Raw genomic sequence first — 13,323 nt, 5'->3', positions numbered from 1 at the left:
TTCTTTGTCTCAAATTAGGATGAAATGCTTCCCCTTTCAGCTGCTTCCCCCATTGCTTTATGTCTATTTAAACCCTCGGCTCAGAGGCTTCTCTGAAAACAAGCTCTCATCCTTTCAGGTGGCATTTCCCTTTTCTCATTGTTTCTGGCAATCTGTACATGTGAAACTTCACAAATGTTTCTTCATTCTCGGTGTCTTTGTGTTGATAAACCTTGCAAATCGGTACACACACCGTGTGCAGCCTCCCACAGCCCGCGGTTGCGTGATTGAGTTACAGCAGCTCTCGGGTGTGCAGGCTTTGCAGTCCGACTGAGCAAACTCCAGCCTTGAAAACCCTGGCTGAGCGACATCCCTGCTGCTCCTCATCTGTGTGTGTGAATCCTGCTCATCTGAGAGGGCTCCTGCTTGAGGCTTGCCTCCCTGGATCAATTGGCTGGATTGCAATCAAAGCCAGTAAGACTAAGGTCCCCAAACGACTGCTCATTAAATGCAAATTGTTCCCAGGTTGATCTGGTCTGGATGCCGGTGGGTGTCTAATCCTTTGGGGAACTCGGATGGCGCGAAAGAATGGCTACATGGGTCTAAATCCACTTTTGCTGGTACAGAGCACACCTAGAGCCTGGGGACCTCCTTCATGGTGGGCCCTGAGCTGCCGGATTGCAGCACTGGGTTTAGAAGTGATGGCAGGCGAGCAGGTATTTAATGGCATCCCACCTACGCCCTGTGGTTTCCAACCAGAACACCGCCATGAGTGTGATGCTTTAGGATGAAGGGAGTAGCCTTTGACTCTGTGGAAACTGGGCACTTGCAGTCACCATCACGCCTGTTCCCAGGAGCTCAGCTCCTAGTGAAGAGCTTGAGCCAGGGGACCGGCCCCGTGTGCCATGATGCTCCTGCCCATCATGGGAGAAAACGGGGGCTGGAAGGGGTTCAGGCTGCACGTGCTGCATGAGCTCTTACACCCCTTGCTCCTGTGATGTGTGACTGGGGGAATTGGGGGACTTGCTCTGCATGTGGGAGACCAGCTGGTGGGGCTGTGCCAACCTGGCTGGAGGCACTTCAAGGATGGGGTGCTCTCTGTCCCTTGCAGCTGTCATGTCACTGTCAGATGTAGTCGCTGTGCCAGGGAGAAGGGGTGGAATGTGGTGGATAGGGCCTTCCTGTGAAGAGGATACCTTTCAGCTTGTCTCCTCCATGGCTCTTTGGGCTGATAGGGATGTAGCTCTGGTGATTGTACCAGGCCAGGCCAAAGGATGGACCAGCTTAGGGTCCTGCCCTCAGCCAGGGAGAGCCCAGGGGCTTGGACATCACTTCTTGTGATGGGATGGTCCCGAGATCTCCAGACCCAGCACCTTCCCTTTGTGCAGCCTGCCCTTCTCCACATCTGCAGGGTTTGGTACATCTGGCATGCAGCGGTGGCCTCCAGCACAGCTTGAGCCTGCTTCTTCCCAGAGGTGAACACAAAGTTTGGAAAGGTTTTGTGCCCTAGGCTTGTCATTCCCCTCTCAAATGGCAAGTGTGGATGCTGCTGTGGTATTTCAGTGCTGTGGGCTGTCTGAAGATGCGTGGGGACTCAACAGCCTGGTGGGGTTAACCACTGCTGGTCATCCCACTGTTGGATGGATGCCCACCTCTCCTTGGTCTGTCTCCTCGTTTGGAAACTTCCTTTCTTCTCATCAATTATGATGGTGGTGCTGTGGTTGTACCGAGTCCTCTGGTCAAATTGGGACTCACACCCTTCTGTGAGCTTTGGAAGTGCGTGTGAATCACAGTCCTGCTTGCCCTTGGCCTGAGGGTGATGGGGAACAGCCAAAAACGTCCTTGCCATCATCTGTCTTTTGTGGTGCTGCAGCCAGCGGTGCTGGAAGCAAATGGAAGGTTTTGGGCAACCAAGCCAGGGACTGAAAAGGCTCCTGGGTTCCCAGCAGGGCCTCCACAATGGCAGGAAGCAACTTCTAAAGCTTCCTTTGGATACACAGGGCCTTGGGGGAAAGATTTACTTGCTTGTTTATGCTGTAAGTTAATCTATTTAGTGGGTTTGGCATTAAAGCTCACAAAAAGCCCTCTGAAATGGTCACGCTGCTTGTTTGTAGTGCTTTGTCTCTCACTTACTTTGTTTCACAGCTGGAGTAGTTAAGCAGAGACAGAGCCAATTGAAATCTCACGTGTAAACTTGTTTTTCCGAATAGGCTGAAGGAATTAGCACCAGCTCTCGCTGTCCTTCATTGCAAGGGAGCTGCAGGGGGAAGGCAGCGTGGGGCAGAGGTTGGGGTCCCCTCTGGGAGGGACCCTTGTTTGTGTGTGCTGTGTGCCACTTTGCTCGGTTACAGGATGGGGATGGTGCCTGGCCCTATTGAGGCTAATAGATCATTTTGCAATAGGAGAAAAAAAAAAAACCCCAAACCAAATCAACCCCCCCCAAACCAAGCCCACCCTGTGAGCCAGTGTAGCAGAGTAGGGAGCAACATGACATGTTTTTGGGGGGGGTAAGAAGTCTTGAGAAGAGTTTGGAGAGGCACACGGAAGTGCTGGGTCAGTGGAACACAGAATAGCTGATGAGAATTTTTCATGATATCGCAGTATCACTGTTTCCCTTTGTGTTTGGTGCTATCCTAAATATGATAGTAGTGCCACCCACACGTAATCTTGCACGGTAAAAATGGATTTTCCCCAAGGGCCGTGTCCAAAGAAGCCCCATGTACACAGCAGCTGCTCTAGAAAGCACATGGAACACCTGGGGTTGAGGTCCGTGCCCAGAGGCAGTAGGTACTGAGCTCCCTCCCAAGCTGACGACTTCGTTGCAGCATCTTCAGCTGCACCGAAGTCTTCAGCTTGGGAGGGAGCCCAGCATCTTCAGCCTCAGTGAAGTCTTCAGCTTGGGAGGGAGGCCAGTGCCTGCTATATGTGGACACGGACCTCAACCCCAGGTGTCCCTTATGCTTTTGGGAGGGTGTCTCCTGCTGAGTGTGGAAATACCTGGAGTCTTGTCCCCTTTGCCCCATGTGAGTGGCTGTAAGACCCTTCTAACAGGGATGTCTCCTTTTGGTCTGTCCCACCAGGTTGAACAGCCAACCTAGGGAGTGTTGGGAGGAACCGTGTCATGTCCTTCACTTCCTTCTTGGCAGAGACAGCTTGGGCTGCTGCCTTTAATTTGGGAAACACCTTTTTTTTTTTTCTCTCTCTAAATTATGCATTTGCTGAATTTTTTATTTTTTCCCCTGGTCCTCTCCTGTGACACACAGCCACTTCGCTGCTGAACTTCCACCTTCCCTGAAGAGCAGCCCTGGAGTTTCCATTGCATACTGCTGACAGTACCAGGCACCCAGCTGGGCTGTGCCAAACACCATCGCTATCTCCAGCCTAAATCTTCTTGGGGCTTAACTTGACACTGAGCTTGTAATTGACTGTGATGTTGGGTGAAACTTTAACCTTCACTGCTGTGATAAAGACTGATACAAGCTAAAATTAACTCTTGCATCATGTGGCGAGGGGTTTTCGTAATTGGTGCCAGGAACAAGTACATTTCCTCTCTGAAAAGTGAGTATATATAACTGGTCTTTTCTTACTCAGATCAGATATGTGTCATTTCTGCTGTTTTTTGAGGAGAAAAATAGAGGTTTTTCTTACCCTAGCTGAGTTTTGCCAAACCCACGCAGCCCATCGAGTGGTCGTGGATGGGACTGGGGTTGCTGACATCCTGGGTCATCTTTCTGCACCTGTCGCAGGCTGGATGAGAGCAGTGTTTGGATGCCAGGGAGTTGTGGAGTTGTTGCTGGCTGCATGGTAGTGGTGGCAGAGCGGCTATTGCTGATGAGAGCAAGAGGAGAGGAGATGGGCTTGGCTCTGCGCTCCTAGCCAGAAAGCAAAGCACGGGCTGCTGAAACCTGCCAGCCTTAGTCTGGTGTGTCAGAAGGTGAGCAAAGTGTTGATGGAGGGGAGATAAAAAGAAGCACAGGGTAGGGCTGGAATTTTTTTTTTTCTTCGTTTGCTTTTTTTAGGAAGTTACTGTTCAGCGTCAAGATGTACTTTACAATGGTGAAATCCAAGAAGTTCCCACAGACGTCTGTAGCTGCTCATCTGCCTCAAGGCAGGAGGATTGAAAAGGCAATGGGGATGGAGAGGTGCAGACTGGAAGGGCCATCTGGACTGGAAGGGCTGTGAAGGGTCTGTCTCTCTCCCCCTGGCCTTGGGGCAGGGACCACTCTCCCTCTGTCATTTGCTTTGAGTTTGTTGCTGCTTGTTCTGCCTTCCAGGACACAGGCATACCTAAGTCTCCTCCTCTTTACCGAAGCCTTTCTGTGATTGAATTTATCCCATTTCCCATCCCCACCAGAGCAGGGCATATGCCCTTCGATTTGAAGCAGAGCAGGGCATATTTTCTCCCTGTCCTTCAATTTGAAGCTTGTCCTTCAGCATCTCCAGGAATGGGACTTTTGCTGTTTCCTTCAGAAACCACTGCAAAAAGTAATAGTCCTTATTCTAATAACATCAGGAAGACACATTCTTCCCTGTGCCTTTCAATTTCCAAAGCTTGATACTTGAACAGTTCAAGAGCGTTGCGTTACAGGAGCTAAAAATAATGGAGTATGGAGATGAAGGGTGCAGCCCGTGTTTTTAGCTGGAGATGGAGATGAAGACAGCGACTTGCCAATGGTAAGAGCATCTTTGATTGAAAGGACCTTCAGTGAGTCACTGGGGTTACATACAGAGCAATGTCTTTTTGGAGAAAGAGAGAAGGTACCATCGCAACTGTTCTTCTCAGTGATGGCTCGGTGGGACTAATTTAGAGATTTGTATTTCTCGGCATCAAAATACATCATGGCTTTAAAGGGGTAGCGAGTGGAATTCCCCCGTTATCTGTTTATCAAGAGTACTCTAGATCGTGTCCTGAAAAATGGTAATTGTAAAAAAGAACATTTTAAAAATAAGTCAAGAGGAAGTGTCAGTTTGCAGAATGGGTGGTAGGGTGGTTTGCAGACAATTCTGCACTGGACACTATCGCACTGTTGTGGTTTCAGTTTCCCCTAAGCGTTGCTGCTAGGGTCTAATGCTGGTCATGGTCTCCACGTAGCTGCCCCATTCACATTGCTAACCTCACAACAAGGAATCGCTCGCTTACAGAAAGTCCAAGAATAGTTTGCAAGTGTCTTCAGCTTGTATGAGTCTGCGATGGATTGCAGGCTACTTCTGTTTCTCAAGGAAATGCATAGTTAGTCTAAAATTCATGCCTGAATATAGAAGCAATAAACCTTCAAAGGACTGATTAGAGCTCAGGTCAGTCGAGATGCAAAGCCAATGCAAAATGTTGTAATCCCCGCTCTACTGTTGAATATGACTCCAAGAGGCCCCTTGGCTTCCTAAAATTTACTATTGGTCTTCTCAGTGTCCAGTGTTAAGGAGGATGGGTGCTGTGCCCCCACTGCAAATTGGGTACCCGAAAGGCTGAATCTGGTGCGCACAACAAATGAGCTGCTGCTATTCTTATAGGCACTGGTGGGAGAGAATGAGACCCCAGGACTGGAAAAGGGGTCTCCTTTTGTTTTCATCTCATGCCTTCACTTGCTGCCAGCACTGCTGATGTTGAAGGTGGTAGTGATGCTGTGAAACCAGCATGTACTTGTCTTTAATCCAACGCTTGTTGAACTTGACTGGATTGTGGTTTCCAGATTGCTCTTATTACATACACATTGTTGAGACTCCTCTTCTGTTACTTTATTCAACTGCAGCTATTACTGCACAGGCACAGACTCTGGAAGGATCAGAGGGGGTTTGTGTGAGCGCTAAGAGTCTTATGAGCAGCACATGGTGTCCATGAAGCTGATCCCATGGTAACCCCTGCAAATGATGGGGTTGGTGGTTCATACACATCATGCCAGATGCACATCACTTTGGTTTTGTGATCACCTTGTCCTCTCCAGTAGCTAAGAATTCCCTGGGGGTTGCTGACGCTGCCCTCAGCCCTGCCACCTCCAAGGCTGCTGGTTCATGTTCAGATTTTGGCTATCTGCTGTGACTTCCTTGCTAAAACTAGAACCAGTGTGTTGCTCTGAACTTGTCCTAGTGTATCCAGAAGTTGAGCCTGGCTGCAAACTCAACCCCAGGTGCTGTGTGTCTCCTTGCAGCTCTTGCACCGTGTTTTGCAGTATGCTTTACCTCGGTATCTTCAGTCAGGCTTAGGAGGAGACTCTTTCGTGCTTCATAAAGTGAAAATAAACTCCTGGAGCAGCTCCCTGGAGCTGGAGTCTAGTCAGTAATGCTGTGATGAGAAGTTCATTACCAGGATGGTAACATGATAGCGGTTTCACTCTGAAATCACTAAAATTTTGTTGTGATTGCATTTTGTACATTTTAGGGGCAGCCCCACCTGCTTGTCTAACTTTTTCTTATTAAAAAAATGATGGCAAATAAATGACTGAAGAGAAGAGAGCTTGTGACAGCCTCAAACAACAGCGTTCAGCGATGATCCTCCCATGGGCAGTTGCGTGCTGGAGCCTTCCTCGCTCCTCTGCCATCACTTCAAATCCTTGTGTCGGTCAGTCTTAGCAGGTTGGGTAGGAGACTGCATCTTCCCTCCAGGAGTGATGGGGGTTGCTTGATTATAGGCACAGTTCTGTTGATTTCTTCAATAACCTCAGGTGAGGGTCCACAACTGGTCCTGCCACAGCTGATGGGAATTTTGCTACTGGCTGAAGAGCTAATGCAGCTTCAGTGTGGAAATAAGACCTCTGCTGCCTTGTCCCACACACGCTAGACCATTGGTGTCTATGACTATCTGTTGCTAGTCCTCACGTGCTCCATATAACTAAGTAATGATGCATTTTTTTTCCTCTTATTTGTCTGTGTTTTCTGGATTATCGGTACTCTAATGTAGTTAATCTGTGAAATAGCCCCATAAAATTGACCTTAGGCAGTTTTAAAGCACACATTCCTTCTTCAGAGGTGGAAATAACTCTCTGTTTTTACAGCAAAGACTTTAAAGTGGTGTGCTTATAAAGTTTTGGACTAGTGGTTTATTGAGAGCTGCTCGTTCCAGCCTCTGGCGCTCTTCCTCAGAGCTTACACCTGGCTGTTCAGAAGTGGACATCTAACAAGAAGTCCTGGGGATCTCCAGCAGACAAAGTCACTTGCAAAAATGTTGGCTTCTGCTTTTATTTGTTATGAATCAAATTTGGGGGTGAAAGAAGTGAAAGCTAAACTGAGTCTACTGCAATTTCCATGTTCCCATTATTGCACTATCTGAGCTTCTTACAGGCTTTGAAACATTTGGTTGTGCAACTGCTGGCTAAGGAAGGAAGTGTGATTATTCCCGCTTTGCATGCGGGAAGCAGCTTAGGAGAATAAGGATGGGAGTTGTCTCGCTTAAGGATGCCTGCCTAAAAATTTAGGCCTCTAATTTAACTTGCTCTGCGGGCTCCCCCTGAAGAGGGGTACAAGTTGGGTGGGATGAGCTGACCTCCATACCAGGTGCTCTCTCTGTCTGTAGATGTTGATTTGCTTAGAGAGTCACCTCATTTTTGCATAGGTAAAGTTGGAGGCAATGAATCCTACCCCTGGGATAGACCCAGTGTCACCGCAGAGCTTTACAGCAGAGCAAATAGTTGATGTGGGTTCTCCAAAGTCACCGGATGATTTTTTTGTTATCTTGCTTCATGCCTTGGACTCCATTTTTTTTGGCTGTGGAATTGCCAGCCTTAATTACATTTTTGTAAAACAAAATACCAAGAGTTTTGGCTGGTCTTCTTTGCCTTGATGCGGTGTTGGCTGTACAGCAGGTTCACAAAGGTATTCAGGGTGTTAGAGGCTTTCTTCGTTTTGCTATGCACTTTGGTGTGCTGGTAAGAGCCTTTGTGGGGATGCCAGCAGGGCTGCTGGTGGTCCAGGGTGTTCAGAGAAGAAGGTGTAAACCACTCTGGCAGAAAGTCTAACTGAACTGTTGTCATGCATATGAATAAGCCCCTTCTGGACAGTGCACCTGACCTAGCCATCAACCAGCTCTGGATGGCTTAATTTAATCTGAATCTTTGTCATAATCAAGCATTTTGTAGGCAAGTAATGGCACAGTTTTCTTCTTTAGACAGTGGTATCGACTTGCTGTCAGTCTTGCATCCCACAGTGGTTCCCTCTCCCTCTCCGAGCAGCTGCACTTTGGGGATTTTTTGGAGGGGAACTGAATTATCCGGCTTAATCCACTCATCTAGCAGAGCTGTCCTGCTCAGTGGTGGTGAAACCTGAGTAGTACCTTCTCTTGGTCCATTGCTCTGGGGTTGGAGCAGGTTATTGCTATTGATGCTGTCTGTGCATGCAGTGGGAAGTGTGGGAAGTCCTGTTGCAGCCTGACTTACTCTGATGCTTCCTTGCCAATAACTTTTACGCAGTGGAGGAAGCTCTGGGAGAAGAGAGGCTGGTTAGAGTGGGGTCTGGTTATGAACTTCTTAAGGAATGATCTAGATGGCTCAGGAAAGTGAATCTGCCCACCTGTATGACCAATCAGCTTAGAACTTTCTCTAGTCTTAACTAGCCGTTAAAAAGGGCAGCTCCATCTCTCAGATTCAAGGTACCCCCATCATCTGAAAGGCTGAGGCTGCATGTGTCTGTTGAGGAGCATGAATGGCCACTGATACCAAAGTGCAGACAAATTTTCTTAGTAGTTTATCCCAGAAGAGCAAATGTTGACCAGCCCTTATTTTTTTTTTTTTTCCCCCAAGCAATTGGACTGCTGGACAACAGCCTTGCAAACCCATAAGTTACCTTGCGTGGACTGACTCAACATGCCTGTAGAGCCCCCACTGAGTTTTGCTGTCCGTGAGGATTTGGTCCATCTGAGAAAGTAAATTTTCCCTGTTTGTTCTGAGGAGATACGAGCCTCTGCGCTCAGAGCCCTGCAAGATGGCAGATCTTGTGATGGCTCTTGTATGTTCTGTTTTCTCAGTAACTCCCAACAAGGTGTAAATTATGGATGTTGTGTTTTGACCTTGTGACTGTCAGTATGTGTGTCTCTGCTAATTAATGCACTGTAATTCCTATGCTAGCAGATATTACCTCTAAAAATATCTAGAGGTGCCTCTCTGGTGATAAGGCTATGGCAATAAGTTTTAAGCAGGGAATATGTTAAGACCTGATCCACTCTTTAGCTGTGGTGTAGAAAGTTTCTGGTAATGGGGCTTATCAAACTCCCTTGGGGAAGAGAGGCAGGAGATTTTGCCCTCTAAATGGGGATGACATTTTTGATGGTGTCAGCAGAAACCCAAGCTGTTATGGCTGTAAGGAAAGCCGCCTACATATGGAGTGATGCTTGAATCTGTCATCCAGACTGGAAGACAAACCCAAGCTGCTCGGGGGGGGGATAAGTCCTGGCCCCCATGCCCACACTCAGCAAATGTGGGGAAACCCTGGCGATAAACAGTGTAGAGTCTTTCCTTCAGATGTTTGTCAGTGGTTGGTTTTTACATAGCTGTTCCTTTAGCATCAAGGCGGGAAGAATCCAGCTCCATGAATGTGTGGGGAGGAGTGGATCTCTTGGCTGCTCTGGATCTGCTCTTCCCCCATCACTAGACAGTGCTGTGTGGCCATGGGAAGGGGCCAAGGGAACTGACCCCCTTCAAACAAGAAGAGAGGGCCCCAGGACTGCTTAAGCCCAACCTAGCTGTGCATGTTGTCATTTAGGAGAGCGCAGAAAGTCATTGCTTGGACGTGGACTTTCCTTCCCCAGCCGCTCCGTTGCTGAGCCACATGCCCTGCTTTGGTATCTTGCAGCCTTGCGAGTGCCAAGGGACAGCATGGTTATTTCTGACCAGATCATTTGTGTGTGTTGTCTTTATTTTTGTATTTTCTTGAACACAACTGTTGAGTTTCCTGGAACTGCTTGGCCCAAACCAGAGCCCTTTGCGTGTTAACAGCCTCACAGCTCATTTGCGCAGCATGGTGGGTGCCACGTGTGGCTCTCGGATGTGGCAGGAGAGTGAAATCATCATCCAGAATAGGAAACGGTGGCACAACTTCCCCCCGGCTCCAGAGCACTTCTCCTTTTGGCACCAGCATGCGGGAAGGTGAAGTAAGAAGATCTCTGTTGAAAATGCAGAAGTGCAGGTTGCTCGTGGAAACCATCTCAATGGGCGAGCCCGTGGCGGAGCCCTCGGCTTCAGCCGGTGGGGAAGGATATGTTTTTGTGCAGATGGATTCAGATGCATGGCTTGTGGCTTCCTCTTCAGACGGGAAGTCTACTCGATGCGTAACGAGAGGCAGAGGACGGGTGGGCTGCAGGCTCTGCAGTCTTTTCTCCGGAGAGTTGCTTTCTCCAGTTCTTCTGCCCTTGGGAACTAGCAGTCCATGTCCTTGCTTGCCTGTGTGTTGTCTTAGATGTCAGCTCTGCTCGTGGCAGGTTGCTTAATCCCACAGGGTTATTCCCACTTTCTGTGATGGTTTGTCTTGTGCTACCAGAGAGGGAGAACTGTCATCCAAGCCTGGGCTGTGCTTGTTTGGATGCTGTTGGCTGTTTGCAGCAGCTGCTGCTGGGGAGGGACTGAGGCTGCTGGGGTTTTGGCTGGAATTTTCTTTGACCTCATTTGATTACCGAGTCCTTCGTGCTCAGCAGTAGGGCAAAAACACCACGGGGAAAGTAGCTTATGCAAAAATACCTAGAGCCAATACATTTCCAGATACACAAATGACTTTCCAAGGTCACACCGCAGATCCTGCAGTAGACCCCGAGCCTTGCCCGCAAAATCCTTGAGAACAACTCAGCCATGGCATAAGGCAGCTGATGGGGTGTGTGAGGCCACGGGGGGAAAGTAGGTGTGGACAAGCGGGGGAAAGCAGATGCGGTTAAGGGCACGCTATGGATGAAGATGACTGAGGGTAAGTCACCTTGCCTGGGTGGGCTCCTGGGTCCAACGTACAGCGACAGCAGATCTTTCCTCCTCCAGACTGTGCTGGGCACAAGAGTTGCTGCAGTTCCAGGGGGTTTGGCGTGTCTGGTGGAAGGAAGAGCATGCATACCCACCGACGAGAGCAGCCTTTGCATCTTTTACCCCAGCTCTGCTCTCTGCTGCAGCATGATGTTCTCAGTCTATGAAGAGAGAGGGTGAGGTTGGGAGGGGCTGGAAGAAAAGCTGTTGTTGGGAGTGTTGCCTAGAGAGGAGGTGCCATCATGAGGGAAGTGTCTGTGAGTGTTGGCAGTGAGAACAGGCAGAGCAGAGGGGTTGTGAGTCCGGTGCTCCAGCTGGTGCAGGACCTTTGTGGTTTCTTCCCAGATCTACCAGGGGTTTGCCCTGACACCTTGGGTGAGTTACTTTTTCTCCTTTTGGCTCTTCTCCACCGTTTTTCCTGCTAAGGGCACATTGGAGCAGTGAGTCCACATGTTCGGGGCCATAGCAAAGGCTGCCACCACCATTTCTGCCGATGAGGGATATGAAGGGGGGCAATCCATAACTGGCAGTGCTGGGGCTGCAAGATGTCCTAGTGCAGATGTGTTATTCCAAGAAATTGTGCTTCCCCTACTTGAGCTTTTCTGCAAGAGAAGGACTAGCTATAAGATTATGGAATATATTTAGATAGATAGAAGATTATGGAATACACACACAGACACACACACACAGACACACACACACACACACACCCCAGATGTAAGAAGTTTGTAGCCCTGGTTAGAAGTGTCTGGACAGTCCTGTGTGTATCATTGACATCTTCCAACATGCAAAAGGCCCTGATCTAGATCAGCTGCTGCTGGAGGACTGAACTTCTATGAGTAGGGCTGTTCTGCTCTACTCCACACTGAAATGGCCAAGCCCAGGGTATGGACTAAAACATGTTTGATTTGGGCAGATCAGAGAGTATTTTCAGGTTTTGCCTGTCTTGGGGTTGCTAATACTAGAAGCTGTGGTTCAGCTCCCGTCCCTTGCTTGGTTGGGTTGTGAATCTCAAGCCAAGAAAAACGGCTGCAGCTTTCTGTCTGAGAGGGTGGGGGTAAACTCCAGCATGGAGAGCATCTCCCCAGTGATATTTCTCCTTGAACTGGAGCTTTTGTCTTTGAAAGTCAAAGTAAAACCAGAAGAGCCACCTCCATCCCGTCATGACAGTGAAGTCCATGCGATTTGCTGTAGGTGTGTCTGCAGGGCCAGATCTGTCCGTGTAGCCACAGCAGTGTTCGTGGTGGCCTACTGAGCTGCTGTGGTGCACGTTTGATTGCAAACAGGCAGAGCAGCTCTGCCATGATGCAAACACAGTTATTTGGACTGTTTAGACACTCTTTCTTGGTATCCAGATTACTGCTGAAACTGCTGAACTTCTAAGAGGACACCTTCATTTGTGATGGTATGAAGGATCATGGTCTATAGCACTAAGTGACAAACATTGGATCATTTTGACAGTAGATTTAACCCCAAATCTCTCGTATCCCAGCAGGCAGCCTAGTCTGCAAAGCCATTCTGTCCTTGCCAGGGATGCTGCGATGGTTTAGGAGTGGTCCTAGGAGTTGAGAGCATCACATAGATGAAGCATAGGCTTTGACACCAAAATTTTCAGCGGGGAAAGGTTTCACGTATACAGGACTGAACTTTCTTCCCAAATCCAAAGGCGGGAGGTAAATGCACGCGCACTCTGTGCCTGCCTCCTACCAGCCTCAGAGCACCCCTGGCGAAGGCGCTGGCAGGGCAGGTGGCAGCCTGGAGCCCGTCCTGCTTGGTTCCCCTTCGGGGTGAGCTCCTTGTCTGCCAGGTGTTCCGTTGTTATGAGAGTGAGAAGCTCTCCCAGCCTGGGGGGTATCTGAAAGCTAGATGTTTCAAAGGTTTTTTTAATTCCCCAGCTCTAATTTTAATGGCTGTGCTTGGCACAAGTACTTTGAAGCCTTAATTGCAATTATGAATCTTCCTCTGTTCCCAGGTTTCCCCTAATTGGCTTCCTATGAGAATTTACAAAGCTGGTAAAAACAAAACTGCTGTTTTTGTGAGGGAGTTGGTGGCGTGAGATTCCCAAGCCCAAATAAAACTCAGCTCAGCCGCCACTTCTCGTGTGCTGCTGTGCAGTGCTGTAATCAGACCCGTGGCCAGACGCTTACAAGGGTGGCATTATATAAAACGTAAGCTGATTTACATGCTTGCATTTTGAAAGTGCTAATCTATTTCGATTTTTTTTCTCCCCCCCCCCCTTCTCTTTTTCTTTTCAGCCCTCTCTAATCTTCTGCGATCTCTGCCAGGTTCCCAGCTCCTTTGGCTGGAATAGGCCCCAGCTAAATCCTTTATCTGTCTATTTGGCAACCCTGGGTGAAGTAGTTAGCAAACGAATGACACTTTTCCTGGCTCATTAATTAGATTTACTGAGCTGAGTGGC

At 48.7% G+C, this 13,323-nt stretch overlaps 1 protein-coding gene across 5 annotated transcripts in view; it reads left to right on the top strand.

The window, feature by feature from the left end:
• PIK3R5 (phosphoinositide-3-kinase regulatory subunit 5) overlaps window positions 1-13,323 on the top strand; it is a 63,477-nt gene that overhangs the window by 5,241 nt on the left and 44,913 nt on the right. The window contains exons 1-2 of one of the 5 annotated variants that reach the window (XM_041123793.1): window positions 3,603-3,913; window positions 3,999-4,653. The exons of 3 other annotated variants lie outside the window; for them this stretch is intronic. The gene's annotated coding sequence lies outside the window, so the exon portion shown is untranslated. Of the gene's footprint in view, window positions 1-3,602; window positions 3,914-3,998; window positions 4,654-11,161; window positions 11,280-13,323 lie in introns of those variants that run through there. One more of the 5 variants, XM_030015935.2, reaches the window with a different exon arrangement.

The sequence above is a fragment of the Aquila chrysaetos genome, chromosome 5 (assembly GCF_900496995.4).
Source record: "Aquila chrysaetos chrysaetos chromosome 5, bAquChr1.4, whole genome shotgun sequence".
NCBI classification, from domain to species: domain Eukaryota; kingdom Metazoa; phylum Chordata; class Aves; order Accipitriformes; family Accipitridae; genus Aquila; species Aquila chrysaetos.
Note: the sequence above shows the minus strand (reverse complement) of the source record. Positions and strands in the feature narration are given on the sequence as shown.